We start from the raw sequence: 12,236 nt of genomic DNA, 5'->3' as shown, positions 1-12,236 counted from the left end.
ATTTCTTATTTGTATCCATATTTTTTTCTTTTTCTCTCAGGAAAAGATATGCTGCCTAAGGGCTTCATTTTTAATATCATATCTCCAAAATCCAACATGGCATACCTGGCACATCATCTATGCTCAATTAAAATTTATTCAATTGAAGCATTTCTTGAGATTTTTGTCTCCTCATCAACCATGGAGCATTTATTAAGCACTTACTGTGTGCCAGGCACAAAGGAAGAAATGGAAAGGACAAGCTGTGTTTGACGAGAAGAAATGAATATACTTTGACTAATGTATAACAGGGGAGCTAGAACTAAAACAGAGAAGCCTATGAAAAGTAAGCAGGATGATGCTTTAGTAAGATAAAATGATAGAGGGAAGATAAATTGGGGAGAGAACATTTATGAGGTCACTCTAGTCACTCAAGTATGAGGTAATAAGGACTTGGTTGTTTTTCTTTATGGAAGTGGGAGTGGGAAGGAGGGGATAGAGATAACAAGAGACATTGTAGAGGTAGAATTGACAGATAAAAAGGCCATCTGGTGTGGGGCGTAAGACACAGGTGAGAGTCATAGATACCTCTTCTTCAAGTATGGGAAACTAGGCCAGTTATGTCTCTTAGTGCTCTAGATTTGAAATCAAGAAGGCCTGAGTTCAAATTTAGTTTCAGGAATTTAGCCTGACTAGCTGTGTGAGTTAGGCAAGTCATAAACTCTCCCACAGTCTCAGTTTCCTCTCCTGCAAAATTGGGGGTACATCTGGATAGGGGGGCTGGAGTCAGGAGGACTCCTCTTGATGAGTGCAAGTACGGTCTCAGATCTTATTAGCTATGTTATGCTGTTTGCCTCAGTTCCTCATCTGTAAAATGTAAAATGACTTGGAGAAGGAAATGTCAAACCACTCCAGTATCTCTGCCAAGAAAACCCCCAAATAGGAAAGTAAAACATGACTGAAATGACTAAACAACAAAAATTGGTATAATAAAAACATTTACCTTCCAGTGTTATGAAAGCACTTTGCAAAGCTTAAAGCACTATACAATTATTAGCTATAATTATTATTCAGAGAATAGTAATAATTCAAAAGTAGCTTGTCTATAAAATAAGCCAATCTTTTGGACTATCTCCTATTTTGATCATTCACCAAGGATTTGTATTCAATTCCAAATGAACTCATTTTCTATCCCAACAAATTTCCTGACTTACTTCTTTTTGTTATTGGAACCAACATACAGAAGGGGTTACCAATGAAGGCTGTGGTAAGCTTTTTCTGGAGGCCCTTCAAATAGGATAGATTTTCACAGGTCTAGGATCATTCTGTTTCATTTCCATTTCAAGGCAAGAGGATAATTCAAATAATCTTTCCTGGTCCTTTTCCAGTCTTATTATTATAATTATGTAAGTAGTATGCCATTGAGCTCAAACTTAAATGGATGTATTTTTCAGCTCAGTTGAGAGTATTAAGAGAAAAATTATCTGATGTGTTTTGAATACTTCACAGTTAGGAATAAGTACATCCTGGTGTTAATCTCTTCTGGAGCTTTCAGAATGGGCATTTCTCTGGGGGCAGCACATCAGAGCAAAATCTGAGTAATGAACAGATGTAATTGCCTCCAAAAGATTCCTTTACTGTAGGTTTGACAATATTATTGTGGGAAATGAAAATTCTTAGCATTTTTCACAGGTGTAGATGTCTAACTATAACGATTATTGCAATAGCCTTCAAACTTATTTCTCTGTCTTTAGTTTGCCTGCTATCAAATCCATTCCACACAGTGATGCTTTTGATCCACTAACTTCCTGTTTTCTTTTCTGATCAAATCTTCAGTTGTTTCTCAAGGCCTACATATAAAGTCCAAATATGTTACATTTGGTATTCAGAGTCCTCTCAAATCTTGTGCCTGCTTAATTTTTTTCTCTTAGGTTCTACTAGTCCCCAATCCAGACCAGACAGCCAGGCTATTCTAGTGTTTGCTTAACACAGGTTGCTCTGTGCTGAATCTCACTTCACTTGTCACTCACAAAACAGTCCCTTCCTATCCAAACCTAATTCATGTTTCAGACTTGTTCAAATTCCACCTCCTGCATGAAACTTTCCTCTTTTATTTCAGCTCACAATGATTTTTCACTTTTCTACACGCTCCTTGAGAGCAACATTTGTCTTTTACCTTTTTGTAGATCCAATGCTTAGCACAATGCTTGGCACAAAACATGTGCTTACTCACAGCAGCTGGATTGCACAGTGGATAGAGCACTGGCCCTAGAGTCAGGAGGATCCGAGTCCTGCCTTAAGACATTTAACACTTACTAGCTGTATGTCCCAAAGCAAGTCACTTGCAAAAACAAAAACCAAACCAAACCAAACAAAAAAAAAAACCCCAACAACCAAAAAACCCCCACTAAAAATGCTTGTTGTCTTGATTAAATACTTATAGCATCTACACCTGAATCACTCATTTGACATTTATCACATATTTCTAATTGTTTAATTTTTCATATGTAAACATCAGTTTTCCAAATAAGCTGTATGATCCCTGAGAAGTGACTGTACCATATATTTCTTTATATAATTTAAAATACTTAGTATGGTCATCTGTCTGGAAGGTAATTAATAAATAGCTATCAAATGAAGTATTTTCTGAATATATTATGGTTAAAAATTAATATTATTTGTTTTTTTAATTTCAAGCATTGAAATGTCCTAGAACTGATCTACTAAATTACAGAAGGGCTGCAGCTCAAATCAGTAAAGGGAGTTCCCAATCTGGAGTGTTCTATGCTAATGAAATCATAGATCCTTTGCAAAATTTTGCACTTCAATATTGGAGCCAAAAAAGACATAATGATAATAATGATTAATTTTTAGGGACAAGAAGCTGTCTTAATACTATGAAGATTAAAAAGTGGAAGACCTAGTATGTCTACCATAACAGGATTCATCTATTAACTAAATGAGAAGACACTGAGGATTACTTAAAATTGGCAAATTTTAAGCTCTCCCCAGAAGAAAAGGGCACTGGATTTGGAGTCAGAGGACCTGGGGTTAAATGTAATCTCCATCTCTATCTGTGTGATCTTGGCCAAACAATCTATCCCAGCCTTCCTGCTGTACATCTATGACTCAATAAGCTTAAGGTCATAGTACAAGCAGAGCACAGTCAGGCTGTGGGTAACACAGAAGCTTCAATAAGACATGGTTCCAGCTTCCATGATGTCTTTGTCTGCCTGCCAGGGAAGATGAAATATATTGCACACATGACAATACACGCCAAAGTGTCAAAGATAGACGGACAATACAGAGTGAAGAAAGGAGAGCCAAAAGAACAATATACATAAACAACTGTAGTGATATAAAGACAATGTGGAGAAGCCACAAAACTAGTAAAATTCATCATTCACTGATATTGTTATGTTATCAAAAGAAAGGGACCCATGAATAGTTGAAGGAAAAATGTATCAACAAAACAAGGAGCAGCTAGATGGCACAGTGGATAGAGTACCAGCCTGGAAGTCAGGAGGATCAAAGTTCAAATTCAGCCCTAGACTTACTAGCTATGTAACCTTAGGCTTAACTCCACTTAACCCCAATTACCTTGCCAAGACAAAACAAGACTCAGAAAGTAAATTATATATATATATATATATATATATATATACTTATATGTATGTATGTATATACACATATGTGTATGTATATACACATATATGTATGTATAACAGATTTTGTTTAGAGATATACTAAAATTAATTGTTTTTCCGAACAAAGGTAAATGGCAGTATTTTAGAGTGAGAAGGCCCTTTCAAGGCAATCACATTTATATGTGAATCTGAATGCTTTCTATATCAGCCTTGAGACCCTATCTGTGTGACCCTGGTCAAGCCCTTCAACTTTATTGTTTGCCTTACTTTCCTTACTTTCCTCACCTCTAAAATGAGCTAGAGAAGGAAGTGGCTAACCTTTCCAGTATCTTTGCCAAGAAAACCCCCAAAGGGGTTATAAAGAGCCAGACATACTGAAAAAAAAATTTAAAAACCAAGAAAAATAAAAATAATGTACTTTATAAACCTTAAAATATAAGATATAATTAAAGTACCATGTGAAGTTTCATGGGAAAGATTATGACTAATCGAGAAAAATTATGATCATGGAAGGCTTCAGGGAAGAGATTATATTGATGCTACATTTTAAAAGATGGGTAGAAATTCAAAGGAGAATGAGGAGGAAAGGAACAGAATATCCAGACATAAAGTATTATGAACCAAAACCTCTATACAGAAAAGCATCAGGCATGCATAAGGGACATTGAATAGTACAGTTTGCCTGATACAATATATGTATAAATGAGGAAATTGAAGCTGAAGGAAGGTAAATAACTTGCGTAGGGCCATACAGCTACTTAAGTGTCTGGTATCTCATTGAACTCAGATCTTTGTGACTTTAATCGCATCTATCTACTGAGCCACCATGCTGGTTTTATTACAGAAATCTACCAAGGCAGGAGTTAGGGCAAGTATTAAGGCATAGCAGGAAGAAGAGACAAGATTAACAGTAATATCTCTTCAATGCAATCCACAGTCATTTGAAAGAAATCAGTAAAATCAGTAACTTGGGAAAAGCAAGTTGAACAAAACAATTACTGTGTCTTTCATCCACAACAGCCCACTGAGGTAGTCTATTAAATCTTAGCTCCACAGATACCAAATTATGCCCAAGACTGAAATGGTGGAAAAAAAGGCTCTAATCACATTTGGGGAAATGTATGGCACTTTCAATGATCCCAAGAAGCTCACTATCACAAAAATCTATTTAAAAAAAAACCAGTAATATTTTCCTTGTGAAGCTACATAACAAGAATCTCTGATCACCATGATTTCAATAACAACAAAAATTACAAGCGACACAAAGGGAAGAGGCTTGCCATTATTTCTAGCACAAGCTAAACATGATGTCTTAGAATGATAAAATGGAAGAAGCAGTTAATTTGAGACAGAAAACCCAGATTTGCTTTTTCTAGGTTTGCTATTAGTCAATTGATGAGCATTTTTTTAAAGCACCTGCTATATAACAGGCATTATGCTTAACACTGGGGATACAAAAAGAGGCAAAAGAAAAGTTCCTGCCCTAAAAAAAAACTCAGTCTAGTAGGGAGACCATAACAAGTCATTAAATCCACCCCAAATTCCATTTTAAGATGATGAATATGAAGACCCAAATTGGAGTTAAATGATTTGATCAGGATCATGTAAGTATCTGAGGCAGAATCTAAACCCCAGTTCTTTCCATTTTCCTTCATGTCAATGCACAATCCTTTACACCAAATTGACCTCCCAGCCTTCCTAGCTTCTTTTGCCTGAAATGGTCCTAATAAGAATTTGGATTAAGAATTCAATTAAATTCAATATTATTTAGCAAGTGCTTACTGTGTGCCAGGAACTGCAACTCATTTTTTCCCCAGAGGAATGATGATGAAACACGTATCATTCATCTCAGGGTGGGAAGGTGCTAATCTATGACTACAGAAGGATTCATAAGGTGCTGGAAACAGTCACCATATCGAACACATCTTAGCTGTAAGGTTACCAAGAAGTGGTTTCAAAAAGAGAAAGTATCAATAAAATATTGTGGAAAAAAATTAAATAGGCACCATAACCTCTCCCCCAAGACACGTTGTTTTGAGAACAAAATGAAAATCATGACAGTGAATGGCCTTTGAAATTCTGATATATAAACGCAGCAACCAATACTCAGTAGAAATTTAAATGGAAGTAGAGCCTGCTTAGGGTACAGCTATTACAGTCTCCAATAGAATTGCTGCTCGACAGCATGGGTTGGACTCTATGTTCCCATTTCCATGGAAACCATTGGGAGGAAAAGGAAAGGAAAATGTCTGTTCCAACACCCTTACCTTACTTCCATCTAGTCCTCATTTCCATGGGAACAGGAGTTGAAAGACCTCCAGTAGCTGAAAGTGAAAGCTCAGTACTAGATTTCAGCAGCTGAATGTCAGCTGAGAGCACCAAATGACAGTTTATAGCAGCTGTTAAAATTTTTAAGTGGTGTTTTCTCTAATAAATTCCCCCTCTAATAATTTACAAGAGGGGAAACACACTATACAACTCATGCTGTGAAGAACACTCCAAAGGGAACTTTTCAAACTCAGTCTATTGCCTTCCTTCATAATTCTAATGTCAGACATCATTTTAAAAAAATAACCAGGAAAGGCAAATAAAGAGGAATGAGTCGTTTGCTGATGGAGCTCCTTTGATGTCATAGTCATCTCTCCAAAGGGTAGATGAGGGAAAAGTGAAGAGAGGAACTAATTTAAATAAGCTGAAGCAATGGGTATATTTAATACCACATCTGGGTTGCAATACATTTTTAGCAATATTAACTACACTTCACACATAAAATCTCTGAGATTAAAATCAATAGGTGTTCTCAAATAGGCATATTTGGAGTTCACCTGACATGTTTCATGTGAAGGGAAAATTTAAATGATCTACTCGTTGAATATGTTATACAAGGCTTCCCAAAAGTCCTAGTCAAGATTTAAACTTTAATTTCTTCACTAGGACTCTTGGGAGACCCCAAACTCATAATTAGTCATTGTGGCACTCTAAGGAAACAGCATAAAATGCACTTAAGTCAACTTGTTAAGACAAATTCAGATGGATTTTCTTTGTCTTTTTTTGGGAGGGTGGGGGTGGGAGTGAAGGAGGTTGATGGAACAAGAAAGAGAAAAGAGACCCTAAGATGGAATGAGGAGGTCTCTCGGGAGCTGCCATATTGGGGCTGGAAAAAAGAAGCAAGTGCTATGAAGAAGAAACATGTACTACATATGGTAGTATACCATTTTAATTAATTATTCTTGTTAACGAGGTGCTAAGCTTAATTGCTTCTATACTGCTGCAGAAGGGTAAGGACTGTCAGCATCTATTATCAAGCACACAGTTACTACCCTGTTGTTCTGGTTACAGTATTCTTCTCTCTGTGTGCATGTGGGTGTGCATATTACACATTTATGTTTCTCATATTTTTGTATTTTAAAAAACAAAAGTGAAAATAAAACATGATTGAAATTTGGTTTATAAATTTTCAGCTTGAAGAGAAATGTCTCCCTGTACTAAAAATAAATATCTTCCTTAAAATGTTGAAAATAGTTTTAATTTTTTTTTATAAAAAAGCTTATTTTGGTTTGACTACCCAATAATTTAAAGAAAAACTGCAGGATATCAATTTTTCCAACTCATTTTTAGTAGAACCATACTTCAATTTGTTATTCACCATAATTTGACTCAATTACATTTTCCCAAAGCAATACAAAAACCAGAATATTTTCTAAGATAATTCAATGCAATAGTATTGAGACATCTGCCAAAAAGAAAAAAGATAAAGAAATAGTTTACTAGACTGATGAGACATACATGGATCTTTTATCACAGTCTCAAAGGGAGTGATTCTCAAGACAAGAATGTAACTGAAATCGTTATAAATTTTATTTTGCACGGAGAAGATTCTTAACCTGGCTGTGGGCTAGACTAAGTATTCTTTTTCCTCGAAAATTCTGTGATCCACAACCCACTTCTTAAATCCTATAGGTGATCTAATTTATAATTAAATCTAGTATGTTTTCATAATCAAGTTAGTACAACTTTACTTAAATTATTTTTAGTGTTGACACAAATTATTTTACAAATCATCATCACTAGTTACATCTTTGAGATTCACTTTAAAATATTACAAATTAACATTTTAAGATATATACTTTTTTTGTAAATTAGAGAGGCAACCAGTTATTAAGCAATGACAATGGAACCATAATTCAGAATAATCAACTACTCATGGGCAACTAATTACCTCAATTCTTGTCCATGTAACTTGGGTTAGTTCTTGGGATGCAGGTAGATGCCAGGGAGTCTGATCTCATATCTTTATACCACCAAGCTATCCTTCAAGGATGTTTGCTTTGTTGCCCAAAGAAGTATGGTCCACTATTGTTGGTGGTTTTCCTTAGTCTCAGTTGCAATAAATAATTAATCCAAAATCTCAGCCAGCTGCTAAAAATTGCAAACGTTTATTTCTCCTTACAAATCAGCCCGGTTAGTTGAGGCCTATCTCTCTGCTTGGTTCCAAGAGCTCTTGCAGCTCTGTCCTTGGCTTCTGCCTCTGCTTTCTTCAGCCTCCGGCCAGCACCAAGGTAGAAGATATGATGAATCTCTCTCAACTCGAAGATAGGGCTTGTAGGCTTTCTTCCAGAGTCCTCCCTGACCCTGAGAGCTTCTTGCTTATATGCTGTGCACTGAGTACACACCCATCATTATATCACTGGGAAACCATTATTTGTTGTAGGATTAAATCAATGCTAAACTAGATTTAACCATTGTTTCTGTCAGTTCCACTTAGTACCTTGTTTCAAGTTCTGGCCCAAAATATCTCTAAGATCAAATCAACTCCAATGGCTTAACAGTTTGTAAAGATTCCAGCATCTCCCCCTTTCTTTTGATTTAGAACATAGGCAATCATAACCTCCTTGACTTCTTAAGGAGGTGAAAACTCCAAAAAGGTGATCACGCCTTCCCTGACATCTCAGGAAGGGAGATGAAAATACCAATAGACAATCAAATCAGATTAGGGGGTTTCTAAAGGGGCTCACTTGAAACAAGGTGAATACAGATATCCATCAATATGGGAGGCATTACACACAATTACATAAGCACATAGCAATATAACACAGGCTAGTAGTAATGTTAACAAATAATATGAATTAACATGAGAATTTACACATTTACACATTGTCCATTAGTTCATGTGCCAGGAATCCAATGATTCCTGTAAACTTTGAAATAAACAATTTTTCATAACATGAATCAACATACAGAATTATACATCTCCATAAGTGCTAAAAATAGTCCCAAAGAAATCCATTGTCCATTAGTTAATGTGCCAAGAATCCAATATCAACCATGCTCTTTCAGTACAGATGTTTCTTGAATCTTCTCCTTTACTTTGAAGAACTTGAAACAGTCTCTTCTTGTGTTAATACTGCCCTGTTTGATTAAAAGGCCTGTATTCTCCCCAACTGTAATCCTGATTGCTTTTCTGTTGGTTGATGACATCAGAGTCCTGAATTTCTAAAGACTCTCTGGGTGTAACCTCAGCTGCTATCATGCCCCACCTGTCCTTTGATTGATACTTAGGAGCTGGGCCCTGCTTCTCACTTCTCTGAGTCAATCTACATTCAGAGGCCCAGTGAAAGCCTTGATAGCATTTTGGACATGGGGTTTTGGGTTTTCTCTCACCCTGTCTTCTCATTCTATCTCCATATCTGCATTGGGCTCTCGAATGTCCAACTTTTCCACACTGAAAACATCTACGAGTTTCTCTAGAATTCTGTTGCCAAGAAGGACCCTGTCTTTCCATGTTCATCATAGTTTGGGTATAATAAGCATTTGTGCCCGCTGTGGCACAGCTTCTTATGATCTCCTCTAAAGGAGCATCTTTGTCTAGTCCCCATATAATTCTTTTGCAAATCTCATTGGCGTTTTCCTTAGCCAAATGCCTCATCATTATTTCTGTAGCAGCATTATCTCCAATGGTTCTGATCATAGCCATTTGCAAACGTCCCACAAAATCTGCAAAAGGTTCATTGGGACCTTGCTCTATTTTTGTGAAAGCTTCATTTCCATCTTTTTGTCCAGGGAGAGAATTCCAAGCTTTTATTGCAGCCTTAGAAATTTGCTCATACACTGGTATAGGATAATAAATCTGTTCTGAATTCTCTGCAAACTGACCTTCACCAGCTAGTTGGTCAAAAGTGATTTGTCCAATAGTTCCTGGTTGCCTATTGTGTAGGGCTTGAAGCCTACATAATTCATGATCCTCTGAAAGCCACAACAAATTTTGTCCCGGTTCTAAGCATGTTTTCGCTATGGATTTCCAATCATTCGGGGTTAAGATTTCATAAGACAAATTATCTAGCAACATCTTCACATAAGATGATGTAGCCCCATAAAGAGTGCAACCCTTTTTCAAATCTTTTTAAGTTTTTCCAAATTAAAAGGAGTGTATTGTCTTTCTTTTTGACCTGAAGAGTCAATCTTTTCCATCACAGAATATACATTTATAAAACCAGATATATCTTCTCCTTTATTTTTTGCTTTAATTAATGCTTCTTCTAATCTTGTCATATTCTGCTTCACAGGAGAAGCTGGCTGTGTTTCTGCCTCTCTCTTTTCCTCTTCTTCCGGAGATGAAGAATGATATAATTCTTCCTGCTGTGAAGTATCACACTCAGGATTGTACTTAACTCCATTATCTGAATTTTCCTGCTTATCACGTAGTTTATTTAGTTGGCACTTTCTTCTTTTTCATTTTAACACTTAAATAACTTCTTATGGCCAGTTGTATTAAATTATATGTATTAAACATGTCTTTAGAAATTGAGTTAGGGCCATTTTTATTACAGAATTGACAAAGATCCTCTCCTACTAGGTTCCATTCATCCAGATCCAATTCTTTCTCCAGAGAGAAACAAGGACATATTTTCTTAACAGTTTGTAAAAGTTCAGTGATCTGCTCCATAATTATAATCAAACCTTGGCTTTCCATAACTTTAACAATGCTCTCTAAACATTTTCCTTGTACAGAAACAGAAGGCTGTTTTCTAAAGATCTGTCCCAGCTTAGCTGAAATTCTACAAAATTTTCTTTGTTGTACTCACTCTAATTTCTCATTTGAGAAGACTTTTCCACTCGATCAGGATCACAGGCTTTTCCACTTAAGATCAGGATCAGAGGCTTTTCTACTGAAATCAGGATCGGAGCTTTTCCACTAAAATCAGCTGAGGGTCCTGTCAGCCCCACGTTGGGCGCCAAAATGTTGGTGGTTTTCCTTAGTCTCAGTTGCAATAAATAATTAATCCAAAATCTCAGCCAGCTGCTAACAATTGCAAACGTTTATTTCTCCTTACAAATCAGCCCGGTTAGTTGAGGCCTATCTCTCTGCTTGGTTCCAAGAGCATTTCAGCTCTGTCCTTGGCTTCTGCCTCTGCTTTCTTCAGCCTCCGGCCAGCACCAAGGTAGAAGATATGATAAATCTCTCTAAACTCGAAGATAGGGCTTATAGGCTTTCTTCCAGAGTCCTCCCTGGCCCTGAAAGCTTCTTACTTATATGCTGTGCACTGAGTACACACCCATCATTATATCACTGGGAAACCATTATTTGTTGTAGGATTAAATCAATGCTAAACTAGATTTAACCATTGTTTCTGTCAGTTCCACTTAGTACCTTGTTTCAAGTTCAAGTTCTGGCCCAAAATATCTCTAAGATCAAATCAACTCCAATGGCTTAACAGTTTGTAAAGATTCCAGCACACTATCTCTAACTTTGCAGATAGACTCAAACAATGAGCATTTCTTAGTCACAGAAGGAAAGATGAGGGTTCTTGCTAGCCCCTCATTCTCAATTTCCAACCAGTCATAATGTCCGCTTTGCTTCAGCTCTGTAACCTATCGTTGACTATGCCATCCATGATACTGAACTTATTTAGCTAATCATGACTTGTTGCCTGCCAGGGTCTTAGCTTTGCTGAGGAAGCTGTGATCCCATTTATTGGTAAATTTATGTTTTACTAATAAATTGTTCATGCTTAGAATTTTGCACCTTAGTTTACCTTATTTTGACCGTAAGAGAGTGAAGGCTCTAGCTCTGCTTTGCTATAGTTAACAATAGCTTCCAGATGGCTTCAATCCTTGGTGACATAGCATCTTGATCTCCTAAAGGCATAAAAGGCCCATTAAGCCCTTCAGATCAGGCAGATGTCTTCTGCTCTGTGGTACTATGACACATTTTACTGGGAGATGGGAAGATAGGTTACATAACAAGGATCCAACATTTAGCCTATCTATGCTATGGGTTTTGTTAACTGTTGAATGGTTTATGAGAACCTCATTTCTTTCCAATAAGGGGCCAGGAAACTGGCCTGAGAAAGGTCCTAATTAACAATAATCTTATCATGTGGACATGGTCAAGTCATTGAAATTGTCTAGATCTTTTCTCACTTGTAAAATTAAGAACCTAAGCTACATGACCTGAAAGACACTATGATGCACCAGAGTGAGCATCTGGAATCAAGAAAACATTAGTTCAGACCCCTCCTCAGCCATTTATTATTGACTCCCAGGCTTAACTTGTCAGTTTTCTTACCCATAAAATGAAGAGATTAGATGCAAGGTAATTTAAGGTTGAAC

General features: G+C 36.7%; 1 protein-coding gene across 11 annotated transcripts in view; it reads right to left on the bottom strand.

Moving 5' to 3' along the window:
* The window catches only part of RABGAP1L (RAB GTPase activating protein 1 like), a 697,071-nt gene that overhangs the window by 60,759 nt on the left and 624,076 nt on the right, over positions 1-12,236 (bottom strand). The window lies entirely within an intron of this gene.

The sequence above is a fragment of the Sarcophilus harrisii genome, chromosome 4, assembly GCF_902635505.1.
Source record: "Sarcophilus harrisii chromosome 4, mSarHar1.11, whole genome shotgun sequence".
In the NCBI taxonomy this organism is placed as follows: Eukaryota; Metazoa; Chordata; class Mammalia; order Dasyuromorphia; family Dasyuridae; genus Sarcophilus; species Sarcophilus harrisii.
Note: the sequence above shows the minus strand (reverse complement) of the source record. Positions and strands in the feature narration are given on the sequence as shown.